The sequence below is a fragment of the Bos indicus genome, chromosome 10 (assembly GCF_029378745.1).
Source record: "Bos indicus isolate NIAB-ARS_2022 breed Sahiwal x Tharparkar chromosome 10, NIAB-ARS_B.indTharparkar_mat_pri_1.0, whole genome shotgun sequence".
Taxonomy (NCBI): domain Eukaryota; kingdom Metazoa; phylum Chordata; class Mammalia; order Artiodactyla; family Bovidae; genus Bos; species Bos indicus.
This window is the reverse complement of record NC_091769.1, coordinates 43,832,367-43,854,195: the sequence shown is the minus strand read 5'-3', so window position 1 is coordinate 43,854,195 and position 21,829 is coordinate 43,832,367. Positions and strand designations below refer to the sequence as shown.

Here is a 21,829-nt window from a genome sequence, read left to right as displayed (position 1 = left end):
AATAAAAATACTTCTTTCATAAGCAAGGGTGTGAAAAAGCCAACTGTTACATTTCCAGAAATTTTGCAAGTCATTGTTAAAGACAGCCTATATTAAAATTTTTTATATAATTTAATAAATAACATTAAATCAATGGTAGCAAATACTCAAAACTTATTTTTAATTATTTTACTAAGTTTTACATTTATTTGTAATTCTGAGATTATTTACAGTTATTTAATCTATATGGAGCAAATAGCACATAAGGGTGGACTACTGTGAACTTCCAGATGTTCAAGCTGGTTTTAGAAAAGGCAGAGGAACCAGAGATCAAATTGCCAACATTCGCTGGATCATGGAAAAAGCAAGAGAGTTCCAGAAAAACATCTATTTCTGCTTTATTGACTCTGCCAGAGCCTTTTACTGTGTGGATCACAATAAACTGTGGAAAATTCTGAAAGAGATGGAAATACCAGACCACCTGACCTGCCTCTTGAGAAACCTGTATGCAGGTCAGGAAGCAACAGTTCGAACTGGACATGGAACAACAGACTGGTTCCAAATAGGAAAAGGAGTACATCAAGGCTATATATTGTCACACTGCTTATTTAACTTATATGCAGAATACATCATGAGAAATGCTGGGCTGGAAGAAGCACAAGCTGGAATCAAGATTGCTGGGAGAAGTATCAATAACCTCAGATATGCAGATGACACCACCCTCATGGCAGAAAGTGATCAGGAACTAAAAAGCCTCTTGATGAAAGTGAAGAGGAGAGTGAAAAATTTGGCTTAAAGCTCAACATTCAGAAAATGAAGATCATGGCATTTGGTCCCATCACTTCATGGGAAATAGATGAGGAAACAGTGGAAACAGTGTCAGACTTTATTTTGGGGGGCTCCAAAATCACTGCAGATGGTGATTGCAGCCATGAAATTAAAAGACGCTTACTTCTTGGAAGGAAAGTTATGACCAACCTAGATAGCATATTGAAAAGCAGAGACATAACTTTGCCAACAAAGGTCCGTCTAGTCAAGGCTATGGTTTTTCCAGTGGTCATGTTTGGATGTGAAAGTTGGACTGTGAAGAAAGCTGAGCGCCAAAGAATTGATGCTTTTGAACTGTAGTGTTGGAGAAGACTCTTGAGAGTCCCTTGGACTGTAAGGAGATTTAACCAGTCCATCCTAAAGGAGATCAGTCCTGGGTGTTCATTGGAAGGACTGATGCTGAGGCTGAAACTCCAATACTTTGGCCACCTGATGCGAAGAGTTGACTCATTGGAAAAGACTCTGATGCTGGGAGGGATTGGAGGCAGGAGGAGAAGGGGATGACAGAGGATGAGATGGCTGGATGGCATCACCGACTCAATGGACATGAGTTTGGGTAAACTCTGGGAGCTGGTGATGGACAGGGAGGCGTGGCATGCTGCAATTCATGGGGTCACAAAGAGTCGGACATGACTGAACGACTGAACTGACTTGTGAATTTCTGACCAAGTCCCATATTCAGTAATATCAGATTGGTAGCTTGAAATTGGCTATGGTGGAGTGTATGTACATGTGGAAATAGGCAAACAGTACACCTCAGGCCTTTTTTTCTTGAGTGTTGGGTGTTAAACATTAATTAGTACACCGGTACATCACCAGTTCATATTGTTTTTACGATTTGTCATCCTAAAGAATAAGTTCAATTTATAATATATTATATATTTATGTAAGTGTGTTAAATATGTGTGTACCTATTTAAAACCAAAATAGCATAGTTGGCACTGTAAGTTCTCAAAATGTGTTAGCCATTAGTATTTCTGAGGTGTGTTTATTTCATTTTTCACATGTATATTCTTTCCTCCCTTTCTCCTTGAGTTCTATTTCTTTTTCTCCTCCCTCTTTCCCTTCCCCTACTCCCAAACCCAAAGTAGGGTTTATGGGGAGATATGACAATAATACCAGACCACCTGACCTGCCTCTTGAGAAACCTGTATGCAGGTCAGGAAGCAACAGTTCGAACTGGATATGGAACAACAGACTGGTTCCAAATAGGAAAAGGAGTACGTCAAGGCTGTATATTGTCACACTGCTTATTTAACTTATATGCAGAGTACATCATGAGAAACACTGGGCTGGAAGAAGCACAAGCTGGAATCAAGATTGTTGGGAGAAGTATCAATAACCTCAGATATGCAGATGACACCACCCTTATGGCAGAAAGTGAAGAACTAAAAAGCCTCTTGATGAAAGTGAAAGAAGAGAGTGAAAAAGTTGGCTTAAAGCTCAACATTCAGAAAACTAAGATCATGGCATCTGGTCCCATCACTTCATGGGAAATAGATGGGGAAACAGTGGAAACAATGTCAGACTTTATTTTTTGGGGCTCCAAAATCACTTCAGATGGTGATTGCAGCCATGAAATTAAAAGAAGCTTACTCCTTGGAAGGAAAGTTATGACCAACCTAGATAGCATATTCAAAAGCAGAGACATTACTTTGCCAACAAAGGTCCGTCTAGTCAAGGCTATGGTTTTTCCAGTGGTCATGTGTGGATGTGAGAGTTGAACTGTGAAGAAAGCTGAGCACCAAAGAATTGATGCTTTTGAACTGTGGTGTTGGAGAAGACTCTTGAGAGTCCCTTGGACTGCAAGGAGATCCAACCAGTCCATTCTGAAGGAGATCAGCCCTGGGACTTCTTTTTGGAAGGAATGATGCTAAAGCTGAAACTCCAGTAGTTTGGCCACCTCATTCGAAGAGTTGACTCCTTTGGAAAAGACTCTGATGCTGGGAGGGATTGGGGGTGGGAGGAGAAGGGGACGACAGAGGATGAGATGACTGGATGGCATCACCCACTCGATGGACTTGAGTTTGAGTGAATTCCAGGAGTTGGTGATGGACAGGGAGGCCTGGCGTGCTGCAGTTCATGGGGTCACAAAGAGTCAGACACAACTGAGCAACTGAACTGAACTGAATGACAATAACTGGAAACCATTCTAGCTTCTTTTTCTTTTCCTTTCATCTCTATTGACTTGACTTTAGGCCTTACCCCCACGACGTCACTGACTAGATACATCTGACTTAATACTGGTTCCCCAGAACCCCATATATTTGCAGTCTTCCTTATGTTCACTTTGACTCTCTCATGAGTTCTAGAAAGTCAAAGCTACAGCTACAGACTGCTGCTCTTCAACACTGTTGCCCTTCTCAGACCACTCCTACGATCCACTACAAGGATTTAGAACATTTTTTAGAGAATATATTTGATTAAGTGAGCTCAAGCAGCTGTAAACAGCAGTAGACTATTCTGTGAAGAAGTATGCAGATAATAATGTTACTAAGATTTTAATTTGTCCCCAGTTCTGGAAGCTTCGTTTTTGCCCTTTGTCCTCTATTTTATATGCCTAGTCAAGAGCTTTCCTATGTAGTGATTGTTGTCAAATGGGCTCTGGTTTAGAGAACCAGATATTCATCCTGTTTGTCAATTTAATTACCTGCTTTGGTTCATTTTACAATTAAATATCCCTCTGCCTCATGGCCTCATGGTTTTCATTAATTTGCCTTTTAGTGACGAACTTTGAGATTTAGTTTTACCATGTCTTGGCTGCATTCTATTTTAAAGTATAGGTTACCATTTTGCCCTAATGCAAACTACCAGTAACACCTGAATTTTGAGTTGCAGTTGAACATGTAAAAATACTAATTTGCTACACCAATGAAATAATTACTGCCTATGATTATACTTTTGGAAAACAGAGTCAGTTATAGAGTCTGAATTTTAGAGAACCATCCAAGGGATTACTTTTTCCTCCAAGGGATTTTTATGCCTGACTTTTGCCACAACCCACAGTGATCTTTCTAGTGCTCCTCATGATCAAAATAATTTAAGGTTCTATGACTGGCTCTTTTTTCTATGCCACTGGGAATACTTTATCTAAATATGTACAGTTGTATCTTCAAATAATTGCAGATTAAAAATGAAACTCTAAAGTAAGACCTTTAATGACTAGTCCCTTAAAAGTTATTTTTTTTTCCAAAAAATCAATTAAACACTTTATCTCAATATTTTGCTGCCCATATCATCTTAAATAGGCCATGGACTGGCATTAATCCACCATCTGGGGCAATTTAGTAGTTGCTTTTTAGGTTAAAGGTGGCCTTCAGCAGCGTAAGTTAATTGTCTAACCCTCCCCTGATATTGTCCCAGCTGCAGAGCAGATGGTGCAGTGAGCAGAGGGTAGCTGTTGGGGACCCACTCCATGGTTTCATCTGCTTACAGGCCACAACACAACTCTCTGAAGCTTTCAGAATCAGAAGCAAATGAAAACCTACTGGGGGCTCAAGCACATGCTCTTCCAGCTCTGCCTCCCCAAACCAACAGAGATCTGAAATATAAACTATCTTTTTGTGTAATAAAAGATAATGGAATGACTTCTACAAGTGTTGAAAAAAGTTTTCTTCAAGTTTAGGGAGAAAGCCTGGGTGAGAAGTCCCCTAAAGAACAGGTGTTCCAATGTGTTTGAATAGTGGGCCATCTGTTAGGCTATAGGAACCTGCTGGGTGTAACTGGAAGCCTGACACATCAGGGTGTCATTGATGAATACCTCACATAAAATACATTAACACCATGCTTGTAGGGAATGGTACCCAGTGTGGTATGAAGCTGAAATTAAAATCGAAGATCTGTAACTTGTTTGTTCTGCTTGGTGTAGTCTAATGTGAGATTTAAGTATATTATATTTGGGAGTACAATAAGCTTTTCATTCACTTACTTAGTAAAACTATAAAACCTGCTACTTCTTCTTTTATACCAATAAGATCCAATGGAATGAACCTTTCAAAATGTAAAATATCTTCTCTACAAAATATAATGCAGTCAGACAATATTCTACTCAAAATCACATCTCCCAAAGATCAGATTATCTCATTAGTAAAAGATTCTCCCATCCTAATCCAGAATTTTTTAAGAGTATTATTACCAGAGCTTAATATTCTTTCATGAATGTAGTATATATATAAAGTGTATTACTTTGTCTTGACTTCCTTTGAATGACATTTCTGTTTCATAGAAGTTCTTGTTCATATTTTTGAAAGGAGTAGGTGTAGAACCATTTGCAGCCTTTATATAGCTTTTGAAGTATGTTGTGTGTTATCTGAGTGATCTGTCTGCTACTCTTATATCTTTCAAACAGGCTGGAAAATTACTAGTAGCTCTCTCCATCTTGAAATACAGGTGACAGAAACTGAAGGAAACACCTTACAAATATCAGAGAAAATCTTATAATTGGATTATAATTTTTCTTTCTGGAGGGAAAATACCATTTAGACATAGGAAATAGGCTGGGAAATATAAATTGAGCTTAGAAGCAACTGGATCTGTAATACATTGACAGCTTTTGGTAATCCTCAGTGTGATTAGAAAATTTCTTCATGATAGAAGTCTTCCATGAAAACAGAGCACAGTTTTCTGTGTTTTCCATTGTCAGATCTCTCCAGTTGTCATAGGAATTACACAGATAAATTGTAGTAATGTGCTCATAGTCCTGGACCCCAGAAGCATCATTAGTTACATTGTTGGTTTGCGAACATCTATTGCAAGTTCCATCTCAAAATTCAAGTCATAGTCTGGAGCTCTTCTCCCCCTAGCAAAGGGCTTAGAAACTGGGATTAGACCCCTGGGGTTCTGGCAAACTGAGAAGAGTATTTTGTCCATCTATTTAAATGCTTTGTGGGCTCCAATCTGATTAGTATGGGCCTCAAGACACAGTTGGGCTTCCCTCATAGCTCAGTCAGTAAAGAATCTGCCTGCAATGCAGGAGACCTGGGTTCAATTCCTGGGTCAGGAAGATCCTCTCCAGTGATCTTGCCTGGAAAATCCCATGGACAGAGGAGCCTGGCGGGCTACAGTCCATAGGGTTGCAAGAGTTGGACACAACTTAGTGAGTAAACCACCACCGCTACAAGACACAGTTGGTCTGGGCCTTCAGGGAACAGCAGCTGAGGTGTAGAGAGAGAAGGAAAAGGAGGAGGCAGGTAGCATGGGCCAAGCAGCCACCATCCATGGCAAGAGTCCATCCTGATCCCGCACAGGAGGGAAGGGCAGTTCTTACCGGCCAGGTATATAGAATGGATGTTGGCACATTAGCCACTCCCTGCATAAATTAAAACCCGAACTCCCAAACTCAAGACCTGCTCATCTTTATAAAGTGCAACAGTCTGCCAGTGCATCAGTGGGCTTCCTCTTGTGGCATCAGCCTATGATGACAATCAGCGTTGAAGATAATTATCATTCCGTAAGAAGTAAAATAACATTTTAAGGGTTTGTTAGTTACTCCTTTGTTAAGTAATGTGATTCTGCAGACTTCTGGTTCACCCTGATGAAATGCAAGGATTATGAAAATTAGATAAACTAAAATTACTTCCAACAACAACAAAAAAATTAAGCTTAAGATGTTGCATGAATCTAACTAAGAACAGAAATCTGAGCTGTGTTCAAAGGAGGTATCTTTTACAAAAAGCAGGGGCAGATACAAAAATAGAAATGTTAGCAGTGGCTTACAGCCTATTTTATATCATTTGGATTCAGAACAAATGGTACCACAATATCTATGGGTAGAAAAGATCATACCCTGCTTGAAAGGAGAATGGGAAAAAGTGATTTATGAGGTGCTTTTGAAGAAAACATGGCTTCTGGAAAACAAATGAGAGACAATCAATGAAACAGCTGAAAATGGTGACTATTAAAATTCAGGAACCAGACCAATTCAAATGAAACATTAGCAAAAGATGAATAGGTAAGATACCTTAAAGTCCTCGATACTCATCTCAGGCTCTTTGTATTCAGATGACCATAACTAATTAAATCTCTACCCTTTTATTTTCCCAACATACATAAATTCCACCAATGACCTAAACTTAAAGTTATATTGTCTTTGTATGTTTTCAATATATTCAAGAAAAACAATTAAAAAAATTCACTCACTCAAAGGAGGTCTCTGAGCCACCTGGAACTTTCAAGTTTGCAAACATGTAAATTGAGTCATGTAAATTGATTCAAGGACATGGTAATTTTTTTTAATCTGGAATTTGGATTCTGAGATCAAAGAGATACCATCCCTTGGCACTCAGTTCTGGGGCAGCACAGAGTTCTGTCTCTGATCTTGCATCAGCAGTTTAGCAGGAAATGCAGAGCCTATCCCTGTTTTTTGAGTTAGGGCGCTGGAGACACCGTTCCTGGACAGAGTGGACATGTAATCCTTCATCATCACTTCACTCATCTTCCCTTGTCTCAGCCTTCTCCTCTGCTACCACCAGCCCATGTAGCCACTGGTGTAGCATATGTTAACTTGATTAAAAAACAGCAAAGAATAAGAAGGAACTAGCTCCAGCAGAGAATGGAACAAAGCTGCTTTTGCCATAGGATCTGGCCCTACTTTTGAGCTGCCTTTGGCAAAGCTCCTTCTGAGGGAGACTGGCTGGACCAAGGCAGCAGGTGACTCTGGGCCTCCCAGCCCTCTGTCATGTGTGCTGGATGCCTGGAGGTTTTCATCCCAGGAGAGATGCACATTTTTCCCTCCATGGCTTTAAGAAGTTTTCACTTTTCCATATTTCCACTGAAAGGGGACCGCTGAGGTCAAATGGCATTGAAACTAGGGAACACATACAGGTAGCTATAAGCTGCCCACCCAGAGGCTTGACAGGCCCATGAAGCCAGCCTTTCTGGTATTTTTTTTTTAAAGGAGTACTGTATTCAAAATTGTTTAGCCAAGAAAAATAAGTACTATTTTTTCTCATTATGGAAAAAAGCACCAGACTTCAAGTGTGATAAATGCATGGACTTATTTTTCTTAAATGACATTATTTTTTTTTAATGACACAGGAAATCTATCCAGATTAAACTTAGTTTTCACTGACACTTCTTTCTGTTTGGAATTTTCATAGAGAAGTGACATTTATTTTGTATTTTATAAATGCATTTCATTAAAATTTTCAAAAGTTTCTAATACAAATGGCACCATTTTCTATAAATACAACAAATAAAATAATATCTCTATACTTAAGTATTACAAAATACCAATAGTGACAGACAGCAGTTAAATTTATCAAAAGAAATATAAGTATGGTAATCATCCTTTAGTAAGATACCATTTAAGATATTGTATCTTTAGTAAAATATAATATTTACATATTGTTTTAATCCAAGTACACAGGGGACTCAAAGGTTGAATTTTCAAGAACAAAAATAGAGGTAACAAAATAGTAATAACACAAAATAAAGATTAAATAAGATTTTACATGTCAAAATTGAGTGCAGTTATTTAGGAATTCTGTTTCCCAGGTGGCTTAGTGGTAAAGAATCCACCTGCCAATGCAGGAGTTTGATCCATGGGTCGGGAAGATCCCCTGGAGAAGGAAATGGTAACCCGCTCCAGTATTCTTGCCTGGGAAATCCCAGGGACAGAGGAGCCTGGTGGACCATATATAGTCCATGGGGTTGCAAACAGTTGGACACAACTGAGCAAACACACACACATATTTAGGAATTCCAGTCTCCCTGGTCACAAAAGCCAAAAATCAAACTTTCTACTACACTAATGTTTGAACCTATAATTTTTTTTCTTGAAATGTAAGGAGAGATATCTCACATAAATTGTTTTGTAGAGCCTCAAACCAACAGTTCACTGGTGACAACTATCAATAATATTGGTATACCTTAACATTCAATGTCTTTTGGGAAGAGAAGGAAAATTGTATAATAGCTTATTGTTCCACTTCATGTCACAAAATTAGAATACTTTATTAAGGTTATGTGCGTAAAAGAGCTCTAACTTAGTTCATGGGAAGAAAGGAGCCTGTTTTATGGTCAGTGGATTGCGTTGTGTGCTTTTCAAAGTTGAGCTCCATGAGTTATGATCAGTGAAAATACCTGTGCATTTGTGTTCACAGAGCCTGTGGAAGTCTATCAGCCATTTGAAATGTTGTGTTGAAAGACTTCATTAAGCTCACCCACAGTTCACCTCACCAGGAGTAATTAATAAGTTCTACATTCACCCGCCATTTTTGCTGGGTCTTTCTTTTAGTAAATTTTGGAATTTATTTAGAGCAATGTTCCCTCTGGAAATAATATATGATAAATAGGCAGAAGTGATTAGCTCCAGGCAAGTATGGGGATTACGGATAGGAAACCTTGGAGATGTAAAACCTTCCATGCGGTCTAAGCTCCAGGAGGCACAGCCACCTCCACCATCTTTATTTCCTTCTGTCTTTTCCCTCAGGTTCTGCTTTGCTCCCATCAAGAAAGTCCTACTTTGCCTCCTGTATCATACAAATGGGTAAGAAAAGTCCAAATTTCAAGTTCAATCAAAAAACTATCAAATGGTTGTGAATGTGGGTCCCACATGCTGTCCTACAGCCATGTTTTACCAAAGTAATGCTTGAAAGAAGCTAAAGAGGGATTTGATAATTACTGGAAAAATTCAAGCTAGACATGGAAAGAATTTCATGGAGGCAGGATTGATTATACACTGGATCTGGATGTTGAACAAGGTCATGAGATAGCTACCTAATAAGATTTTTTCTTAATATGACTTTTATTTAAAATATTGCAGTCTGCTTTATGACACAGTAGCAATTTGACTAAGGCAGAATGTTGGATAATGGATTATCAGTTCAAAATGTTTTCTACAGTGCCTATGATTATGTAAGAAATATCTCTGATTTGTCTTTTTCAAAAAACCAGTAAAACATGAATGTGTTGATAAGAAACATTGTAAGCATAAAGCATTTGGACCCCAAAATACCTACATTTTTTAGCCCATTGACTACTGGAATATCCAGAACAATGGATTTCTCAGGTGAAACAATGGATGTTTCCAAGCATAATAGATTCAAGGAGGGGGGAAAAATCCCCCCTTTCCCACAGGCAAGAACATCTTGCATTCCTCAGAATTAAATATATACCAATCTACTTTCTATCCATCTAGTCCATTCATTTGCCAAAGGATTATTTCCTAATACACCATAAAGTATGAAGTGAATGGATGAATAATGAAGATAACTAATAATTATAACTCATGATATCTACATTTGAAATGATAAAAGTCACAGGTTTAAAATCCCCTGAGATAAATATTTTTTCTTTCTACTCTGTGTTCTAACATAGAGAAAGTTGGCATTTTGGAGTTAAGCTGCTACTTGAATCATGACTGGTGGCATTTTTGAAAAGGAAATGCCAAACCATTTTAAGATTTCAACAACAGAAGAATTGAGGGAGAATCAGAACTAAAACTGGGGCAGAAAGAAATCCCTGCTACTTAGAGATTGACGCTTTCATTCATCTTCTAATTCAGTCAAAAATGCATTCAATTATACACTGCCTAAGATTTGGACTGTGAAGAAAGCTGAGCACCGAAGAATTGATGCTTTTGAACTGTGGTGTTGGAAAAGACTCTTGAGAGTCCCTTGGATTGCAAGGAGATCCAACCAGTCCATTCTAAAGGAGATCAGTCCTGGGTGTTCTTTGGTTGGAATGATGCTAAAGCTGAAACTCCAGTACTTTGGCTACCTCATGGGAAGAGCTGACTCATTGGAAAAAACGCTGATGCTGGGAAAGATTGAGGGCAGGAGGAGAAGGAGACAACAGAGGATGAGATGGTTGGATGGCATCACCAACTCTATGGACATGAGTCTGAGTGAACTCCAGGAGTTGGTGATGGACAGGGAGGCCTGGCATGCTGGGATTCATGGGGTCGCAAAGAGTCGGACATGACTGAGCGACTGAACTGAACTGAACTGAATTACCACTGCTCTGGGATTGATTCCTGAGTCCCTCCTACTCTTTTCTGCACACAGCCATCCATATAATACTAATTTTATTCCTGATAGCTTTCCAATTAGTTATATTCTGTGCCATAAAAGGAATATAAGGTTAGCACTGTTCCCAAGGGGTGATCTGGTTCTAGTCTGTTACCTTCAGTTCAGTTCAGTCACTCAGTCGTGTCCGACTCTTTGCGATCCCATGAACCGCAGCACTCCAGGCCTCCCTGCCCATCACCAACACACAGAGTCCACCCAAACCCATGTCCATTGAGTCGATGATGCCATCCAACCATCTCATCCTCTGTTGTTCCCTTCTCCTCCTGCCCTCAATCTTTCCCAGCATCAGCGTCTTTTCCAATGAGTCAGCTCTTCCCATGAGGTGGCCAAAGTACTGGAGTTTCAGCTTCAACATTAGTCCTTCCAATGAACACCCAGGACTGATCTCCTTTAGGATGGACTGGTTGGACATCCTTGCAGTCCAAGGGACTCTCAAGAGTCTTCTCCAACACCACAGTTCAAAAGCATCAATTCTTCGGTGCTCAGCTTTCTTTATAGTCCAACTCTCACATCCATACATGACCACAGGAAAAACCATAGCCTTGACTAGACGAACCTTTGTTGGCAAAGTAATGTCTCTGCTTTTTAATATGCTGTCTAGGTTGGTCATAACTTTCCTTCCAAGGAGTAAGTGTCTTTTAATTTCATGGCTGCAGTCACCATCTGCAGTGATTTTGGAGCCCAGAAAAATAAAGTCAGCCACTGTTTCCACTGTTTCCCCATCTATTTCCCATAAAGTGATGGGACCGGATGCCATGATCTTAGTTTTCTGAATGTTGAGCTTTAAGCCAACTTTTTCACTCTCCTCTTTCACTTACATCAAGAGGCTCTTTAGTTCTTCTTCACTTTCTGCCATAAGTGTGGTGTCATCTGCACTATCTGAGGTTATTGATATTTCTTCCGGCAGTCTTGATTCCAGCTTGTGCTTCTTCCAGCCCAGCGTTTCTCATGATGTACTCTGCATATAAGTTACCTTCAGGTAAGGAAATAATGAGAGGAGAGGGTTGGATGCCATCACCGACTCAATGGACATGAGTTTGAGCAAACTCTGGGAGATAGTGGATGACAGGGAATCCTGGCATGCTGCAGTCCATGGGCTCAGGCTCAACTTAACGACCTAACAACAAAGAGTCAGGCACAACTTAGCAACTGAACAACAAGTAAATAATGAAAGCACCCATCTAAATATATCTTGATCTTCTCCATGTTAACAAGCTTTACACTTGGAGAACCATATCAAGTTTGTTCCAGGATAGAATCTGATGTTTAAAAGTGCCCTACCACAGCATGTTATATTCTAGTATAATCAGCTTTGGCAGCTTCTAGTTCATTCCTTCCTCAAGCTGAGGCATTTGGTATGTTTTCAGATTCATCAATTCATTCACCATCTTATTTAATCAAGACTTTCAAGTGTATCCTGTAATTCAACAGGAAGCTTATAAACTAGTGTTTCTCAAAGTATCTGTGGTAAATGATGATTTTTTAAAAATTTCCCCACTGTCACAGGCCAACTTTTTGGTGAAGTACAATGAAAATGAATTACTAGAAAATGATACTGCTGCTGCTAAGTCGCTTCAGTCATGTCTGACTCTGTGCGACCCCTTAGACGGCAGCCCACCAGGCTCCCTGTCCCTGGGATTCTCCAGGCAAGAACACTGGAGTGGGTTGCCATTTCCTTCTCCAATGCATGAAAGTGAAAAGTCAAACTGAAGTCGCTCAGTCGTGTCCAACTCTTAGCGACCCCATGGACTACAACCTACCAGGCTCCTCCATCCATGGGATTTTCCAGGCAAGAGTACTGGAGTGGGATGCCATTGCCTTCTCCTGCATATCAGCAAAATTAAGTTGCTATTAAAAAAAATCTAAGGCTTGGGTCAATTTCTGTACTTGTCACAAATCAGTCTCAGTACATAGCCCATGCCTACCTTGCACAGCACTGTTCTCAAATAATTCTTGTTACCCTACCTCAGAGTTTTTCCCTGTGTGTGCATCACTGTCCTTCTAAGAACAGAGAGATGGGAACGTACCACCTGGATGCACTCAATAGAAAGTTGTGCTTTCTGTAGACATTTTTTAAACAATCATAAAACTGAATAAAAATCAGTCCACTTTTTGTTATCATCATTCACCACTCATTGACAATTCTAAACAATGTCAAAAAATCTTCTCCCTGAATGGCATTGAAACATGTAAAATATCATGTATGAAACGAGATGCCAGTCCAGGTTCAATGCACGATACTGGATGCTTGGGGCTAGTGCACTGGGACGACCCAGAGGGATGGTATGGGGAAGGAGGAGGGAGGAGGGTTCAGGATGGGGAGCACATGTATACCTGTGATGGATTCATTTTGATATTTGCAAAACTAATACAATTACGTAAAGTTTAAAAATAAAATAAAATTTAAAAAAAATCACTGAAATGTCTGGTGAACTCCATTTATCATCACCAACTTCAAAAGCTAACAATTAAAAAAAAAAAAAAATCTTCTCCCTGAAAAAAATACTCCTCTCCCCTCAAGAAATCTTTTCCACACACACAGATCCCACTGTTTGCACTGCAGTCAGTTTTGTTGCTGTGCCCTACATGGTTTCTAGCGTCTCCACACTGAGTACGATCAAATAGGACACACTGTTAAGAGTCTGACCAATTCAGAAAGTAATCATGATGAGATGTGTATCAGATAGAGAAGCTAGTCAATTTAATGTCCCAGAGGTTGACAGTGGGGACATTGGTTCAGGTAACGAGATAGTATTACCTTGTTTGTTCATTATTTTTTTTCTTTGTGTAAATCCCTCTCTAGAATCACCCATGAGAGGGACAAGGCCAGAGGACAGGATGGTTAGCAGGGGAGAACTGGAGAATTCCAGTACCCTCAACTATTAAGTTTCTAAATTAGGCCCAAAAAGTGATAAAGATATCAAGATAAAAATGGAAAAATATAGATGTATTATTGTTGTATGCCAGTGTATGAGACATATGAATTCTCTTTATTGCAACAGACACTATACAGAATTCCCTGAATGCATGTCAAAATATTCACATTAACAAATTACCAGGTAATCACAAAGGCCATGTGCAGTAGATGAGAATTGCCCTGAGTAGCAGCTTTTTAATTTCTGTCTACCACTTAACAACATCGTAATTGTACTCTTAATTTTATTATTCCATGTAATCCTGGAAATGCTTCAGTTTCAAAAGACAAAGACAGAGGGAAAGTTTCTCAAATGAAGCACTTCTTGTAATAATTGTGTTGTCACCATAAATGATGAAATCAGGCCTATATCTCCTTGGCCTTAAGAGCTGGAAATGAACATTGAACTGCAATTATTGCTGCTAGGTCAGTCATGGAATAAAAGCAAGAGCAAATTTTGAAGTGAGTTAAGACTAGGTCACCAAATAAAATACAGGCTGTCCAGTTACATTTGCATTTCAGATAAGCAGTGGATACTTTCAGCACAAGTATGTCCCAGATATTAAATGGGATATGTACTTATACTAAAAACTTATTTGCTGTTTATCTGATATTTAAATTTAACAGCATGTTCTGTATGTTTATCTGCTGTATCTAGCAACCCAAGATGAGAAGAGAAGCCCCAAAATTTGAATCTATCTGTTTTTCTAAAGCTATGGAATAATCTCAACAGCTTTACTCAATAAAGAGAATATAACCCAGATAAAACAACTGGCACTTAGCTGGGAGTTCTCCCAGGTATTTACCAGGATTGAAATTAACTGGAAAAAATTACAGAAACAGATTTGGGGACTATCCCAACCCTCAAAGAGATAGAAAGATTGAAAGAGGGGGGAACTAAGGCAGAGGGAAATACAAGAAAGAGAAAAGAGAACAAGAAAGGAAGAGAACAGAAGAGGAGGGAAATAAACTACTAGGAGAATGAAGATGAGCCACAGAGGAGAGGACAGCACCATTTACATGGAGAGCTGGCTAGACAGCACCTCCTATTGGCTACTTTTCCTTCTTTGTTGCACTTCTTTACTCTTTTATCAGTGCTCTGCCTTTTCACCTCCCAAATCAACTATCTTCATTTCATTCATCATTTGCTATTAGGGAACCCAAACTAACGCAGTCAGATTTCTAGAAGTCTGTTGTATCTCCAAATTTCTGATCAATGCAATAGATTATTAGAGTGCATTTGGTTAATAAATAGCATTTTATTGTACTTTGATTATATACTATTGTATATAATAACAGTAATTGCTATTTGCATGACAATGTTTTCAAATAATGTATATATTAATATATGTATATATTGCCAATTCAATATTCTTTCATTCATTCATATTTTCTCTTTTAGATGAATCTGTGAATTAGCAAAATAATCTATAAAAGTGGTACAGATGAACCTGTCTCCGGGGCAGAAATAAAGACACAGATGTAGAGAATAGACTGTGGACACAGAGGGAAAAGGGGAGGGTGGGACAAATTGTGAGATTAGGATTGACATATATACACTTGGAGAATCCTTTGGACAGAGGAGCCTAGCAGGCTATAGTCCATAGGGTCGCAAAGAGGCAGGCACAACTGAAGTGACTTAGTATGCATGCACATATACACTACCATATGTAAAATAGATAGCTGGTGGGAAACATGGGAAGTTCAGCTTGATGCTCTCTGATGACCTAAACAGGTGGGATTGGAGGGGGAGGGGAGGAGAGGGGATATATGTATACATATAGCTGATTCACTTCATTGTATGGCAGGAAAACACAAAGCATTGTAAAGTGATTATCTTCCAATTTGAAAAAAAAGTGAAACTTTACTATCAGTAGATAGTGATCAGTTCAGTTCAGTTCAGTCGCTCAGTCGTGTCTGACTCTTTGCGACCCCGTGAATCACAGCACGCCAGGCCTCCCTGTCCATCACCAACTCCCAGAGTTCACTCAGACTCACGTCCATCACTAGGCCTTTAAAATAAAACAAGAAGAAAAACATAAGTGCTTTAAAAAAATGGTGAGATGAGGCAGACATGGAAGAGAATGAAGTCCATCTAAACACACTGGCATCATTTAAGTTGCTCATTACTTCCTATAGCAGCTAAATGGACTAGGAGACCTACTAAATCAATGTCTGAAAACTCTAGATTTTAAAAGTTCAGAGCTTTCTTTGAACTCTAAACATTTCTTCTTAAGAAGCCTCAGGAAAGTCATTTCAGTGTTTCAGGCACTCTACTTCTCAGGCAAGAAAGGATTTAAGAAATTTAGAAGGCAAGAGACACTTTATTCAAGCCCCCATGGGGTAGACAGTTGATATATTTTGGGATACCCTATTCCTGTATCACCCTTCCTACGCTGGGAAATTCTTCATCTTTTGAGTCCTGTCCTTCTCATGACAGAAGCCAGAAACTCTTTCCCACCTCCCATGTAACTAGGCACCAGCATGTGATAGAGGCCACCCCAACCAGACACATTCATGCAACACCTCAGTTCAGAAACTGATGATCACCTGAGCTAGTGCTACACAGATTCATTCCAGGGAAAGTAAATTACAAAGACATGGACTTCCAGTGGCAGCCAGAACTGAGGTTCAGCTGCAAGCTACAGCTTGTTTTCCAGGGTCTGTGGTCTTGCCTCCACCTGGTGATGCCACAGGACCATCCTGTGTTAGGATTACATGTTGCTCCTGAGACCACAACTTGGCCACCTGATGCCAAGGTGGCAATACTTTTGCCACCTGATGCAAAGAGCTGACTTACTGGACAAGACCCCAATGCTGGAAAAGATTGAAGGTAAGAGGAGAAGGGGGTGACAGAGGATGAGATGGTTGGATGGCATCACTGACTCAATGCACATGAGTTTGAGCAAACTCAGGGAGATAGTGAAGGACAGGGAAGCCTGGCATGCTGCAGTCATGGGGTTGCAAAGTTAGACATGACTGAATGACTGAACAACCTGAGACCACAGGGGCTTTCCAGGTGGCACAGTGGTAAAAACTTGCCTGCCGATGCAGGAGATGGGGGAGACACAGGTGCAATCCCTGGGTTGGGAAGAACCCTGCAGTAGGGAATGGCAACCCCCTCCAGTATTCTTGCCTGGGAAATCCCATGGTCAGAGGAGCCTGGTGGGCTACAGTCCATGGGTCGCAAAGAGTAGGACACAACTGGCAACTGAGCACACACATACACACCTGAGACTGGACACCTCAGATGGGGCTTGAACCCGGCCAAAACTTGGTTTGGGACTTGAACCCGTGGGCTGAGACTCACTGCCTTCTAATTGAGATCACACATCTGGTCTTAGGACTTAATGAAAATCAGGTTTTTTATGTCTCCGCATAAAGGGAATTCAGTGAGAGGCAAAGTGATAGGTTAGAAGTAGATTTATTGAGAGAGATACAAATATAGGCCATGCGGTCCATATCAGAAAGCAAGAGCGGCCCTGAAATAAGGGGTGGTTAGTTTTTATGGGCTGGGTAATTTCATAGGCTACTGAGTGGGAGGATTATTCCATCTATTTCAGGGAAAGGGGAAGAGATTTCCAGGAATCTGAGAAAAATGTCCACTTTTTAACCTTTTATGGTCAGCCTCAGAACTGTCAGGGTGCCTGTGAATATGTTATTTAGCATATGCTAATGTATCACACAGAGAAGGCAATGGCACCCCACTCCAGTTCTCTTGCCTCGAAAATCCCATGGATGGAGGAGCCTGGTAGGCTGCAGTCCATGGGGTCCCTAAGAGTTGGACACGACTGAGCGACTTCCCTTTCACTTTTCACTTTCATGCATTGGAGAAGGAAATGGCAACCCACTCCAGTGTTCTTGCCTGGAGAATCCCAGGGACAGGGGAGCCTGGTGGGCTGCCGTCTATGGGGTCGCACAGAGTCGGACACGACTGAAGCGACTTAGCAGCAGTAGCAATGTATCACAATGAGCATATAAAGAGGCTCAAGGTCTACAGGAAGTTTATGTGGTATCCTCAACAGCTATGTCATTCTTTTAAAGGTTGTATCCTGCCCGCTTTCCCTCCTGTTTCATTCTTAGCTATGTAACTCAGAGCTGATTATCTGGTCCCTTGGAAGGGGCTTTGTGCTACCAAAATCACTTGCTACATTTCTTTTCTGCTTAAACAAGCTAGGGTTTGAAACTGTGGCTTGCAACTAAAAACTAGCTGACATACCCTTTAAAATATGCAAAGCTACAGTGCAGGAAATTTAAAGATGAATGGAATCTTTTCCTCAAGGAGTTTATGCAGTACAGTGGAAAGAAAAAAAAAAGTAAATGACCGCAATGTACAGCAGACTCTGAGAAGGCAGATGAGTATTTCAGGTAAGAGCATACCCTTTGGAGCCACACTGCCTGGGGTTCAAATCACGGCCCCACCGTTGTTAACTTTGTTTCACTAGACAGATTACTTAACTTCTCTGTGCCTCAGATTTTTTATCTGTAAAATGGAGGTAATAATATGACTATCATATAGGGTTTTATTGTGGAGAGTCCTGATTATTTTCCTACATCCATTCTCTCCTTTTTGGACACATGGTCAATCAACTAAAGATTATATGTTCAACCTCCCTTAGAAATAACTCAATGCAGTTATGTCACTAAGTGTTAACCATTGGAATGAGAGCAGAAACAATGTGCACTACCCTGGCTTTACTGGGTTAAAAAGAAATTCCTTATTCTGGACTTATACTCTTTATTCCCTTTACTCTTGTTTGAAAATGGTGATTACAGGTGATGAAAGGTGATGGTGAAATTTAAGGTTGAGGATGGGCCATCCTGCTCACCTGGGTTCATGGGTGACTCTGCAGAGCACAACAACCGTTCTACTATCATTGCAGTGTTGTAAGAGAAATCAGTGTCTGTATCAGTCAAGGTTCTCTAGAGAAACAGAGCCAGTAGGAGATACAGATATATAGACTGACAGAAAGATACATACATACATACATAGAGAGAGAGATATGTTAAAGGAAATTTCCTGTGGGGATTGGCTCACACAATTATGGAGACTGACAAATGCTATTGTTACTGAACCAAGCATGGGTCCATTTACCTGCCACACAGCAAAGCCAGTCTTCTGACACCAGGATGTGGTGAAGGAAAGGCAGCATTTATTACAGATGCCAAGCAAGGAGAATGGGAAGCTTATGATCAAAAGATGCAAAATCCCCAGCTACTTTCAGGGCAAGACTTTTAAAGGCAACATTAGGAGTGAGGGTTGCAGCATGCATGATAAACTTGTAGACTTTCTTCTGGTTGGTTGGTGGTGAGGTAACTGGTGTATGTTTTAGGTGTCTTAATCATCATCCTTATGCTCCCAAGCAGTCTGAAGTCTACATGCTCATGGTCGGTATGTACTCACTACCATCCACCTGGGTAGAGGTCTTCATTTCTGCAGAACAATTCAAAGATATGTTTCAGGTTGTTATAGATATCCCTTGAGGAGAAACTAGGGGTCCTGTGATTCTGCTTTATTGCTGAAATTGTTTGAACTCTCATTGCTTTTCTTGCTTGATTGTTCTTATTTTTGCTTGCATTCCCTCACTTCCCTAATTAGTAAGTACTTGTGTCTGTTCTTTGGAACTCAGGGAAGACCTGGGCGATTAAAACCTTTTTATCTTTTTTTCCTTATTGCCTTTTTAACAATTTGTTGCCTATCAAAATTCTCCAAGCCAGGCTTCAGCAATATGTGAACCGTGAACTTCCTGATGTTCAAGCTGGTTTTAGAAAAGGCAGAGGAACCAGAGATCAAATTGCCAACATCTGCTGGATCATGGAAAAAGCAAGAGAGTTTCAGAAAAACATCTATTTCTGCTTTATTGACTATGCCAAAGCCTTTGACTGTGTGGATCACAATAAACTGTGGAAAATTCTGAAAGAGATGGGAATACCAGACCACCTGATCTGCCTCTTGAGAAATTTGTATGCAGGTCAGGAAGCAAGAGTTAGAACTGGACATGGAACAACAGACTGGTTCCAAATAGGAAAAGGAGTACGTCAAGGTTGTATATTGTCACCCTGTTTATTTAACTTATATGCAGAGTACATCATGAGAAATGCTGGACTGGAAGAAACACAAGCTGGAATCAAGATTGCCAGGAGAAATATCAATAACCTCAGATATGCAGATGACACCACCCTTATGGCAGAAAGTGAAGAGGAACTCAAAAGCCTCTTGATGAAAGTGAAAGTGGAGAGTGAAAAAGTTGGCTTAAAGCTCAACATTCAGAAAACGAAGATCATGGCATCCAGTCCCATCACTTTATGGGAACTAGATGAGGAAACAGTGGAAACAGTGTCAGACTTTATTTTTCTGGGCTCCAAAATCACTGCAGATGGTGACTGCAGCCATGAAATTAAAAGACGCTTACTCCTTGGAAGGAAAGCTATGACCAACCTAGACAGCATATTCAAAAGCAGAGACATTACTTTGCCAACAAAGGTTCGTCTAGTCAAGGCTGTGGTTTTTCCTGTGGTCATGTATGGATGTGAGAGTTGGACTGTGAAGAAAGCTGAGCGCCGAATTGATGCTTTTGAACTGTGGTGTTGGAGAAGACTCTTGAGAGTCCCTTGGACTGCAAGGAGATCCAACCAGTCCATTCTGAAGGAGATCAGCCCTGGGATTTCTTTGGAAGGAATGATGCTAAAGCTGAAACTCCAGTACTTTGGCCACCTCATGAGAAGAGTTGACTCATTGGAAAAGACTCTGATGCTGGGAGGGATTGGGGGCAAGAGGAGAAGGGGATGACAGAGGATGAGATGGCTGAATGGCATCACTGACTCTATGGACGTGAGTCTGGGTGAACTCCAGGAGTTGGTGATGGACAAGGAGGCCTGGCGTGCTGCGATTCATGGGGTTGCAAAGAGTCGGACGTGACTGAGTGACTGATCTGATCTGATCTGATTAGATATTAGCAAGACTCTGAGGAGGAAGGCTGTAGTATCATGTGAATGGCTTTCAGACTTTTCTCCATAAATATGAATAGTTCAAGATGATCCTACATGACAATGATGCCCCAAAGAATTAAGACTGTAGATATGTATAGTGTAAAAGACTTGGCACTGAAGGGCCAGAGAAGGCATACAGGAAATGCACTAGCATGTAATAGTTTTCTGTACTAATATCATTATTTGTAGGTGAATTAGCTTTTCATTTCTTTACAAAATTTCATCATTAATTATCAGTAAGTTCCAAAAGTAAAGCCTTTTTCTATTAGCAAGAAATGGGGGACATAGCAGGGCTTTCATACCCAGGAGGGTTCTGCAGAATGCTCAGTTTCACTGTTTGCAAAGCAGAGAACCAGTTTGCAGTAATTCTGTCCAAATCTGAAGACCTTAGAATAGGGGCTGGGAGATGAGAGGTGATGAGGGATCACACTGGTATAAGTACAGGAGCTGAGAATTATGGGCTGCTGTGTGGGAGGGCAGAAGACAAACATTCCAGTTCAAGAAGGGAAGGAAAGAATTTTCCCTGTACAGAATTTGCCCTCAAAGGATTAGATGATGCACACCCATATTGGGGAGGTCAGATTTTCTTTATTCAGTCTATTGATTCAAATGTTAATCTCTTCTAGAAACACTCTGATAGACACACCTAGAAATAATGTTTGTGAACATCCCTTAACTCAATCAACACATAAAATTAACCATCATAGTGTCTTTATTTTTTAAGCTTCTGCATCATTGTGGCTCTTTATCACAGCAACTCTGGCTTTAGTAATCACAAGGATTAGATATACATATTTTCAACCTGAGCTTAGAACAGTTCCTGGCTTAAAGGTACTATTTAAGCACTGTATACATTTTGCTAGCATTAGACTCATTTTTTTTTAATGTGAAGACATTGAAGCCTAGATAGATGAAGCAGTTGACCCAAGGCTACACTCAAGGTGTTAGAATTAGGGTTTAACCCAGTCTGTCTACAATAGAATGATGTGTAAATTTCAAATTTTAAATGTCTTTTTATTTAGACAAGTTTCACACTTACATAAAAATAGCAAGGTCCTAACTGATATTGTCATCCCTGAGAATTTAC

At 40.1% G+C, this 21,829-nt stretch overlaps 1 long non-coding RNA gene across 1 annotated transcript in view; it reads left to right on the top strand.

Moving 5' to 3' along the window:
• LOC139185239 (uncharacterized) overlaps positions 1-21,829 on the top strand; it is a 61,003-nt gene that overhangs the window by 21,202 nt on the left and 17,972 nt on the right. Inside the window, exon 2 of the long non-coding RNA XR_011568823.1 lies at positions 9,239-9,295. This is a non-coding gene — a long non-coding RNA (uncharacterized lncRNA). The remainder of the gene's footprint in view (positions 1-9,238; positions 9,296-21,829) is intronic.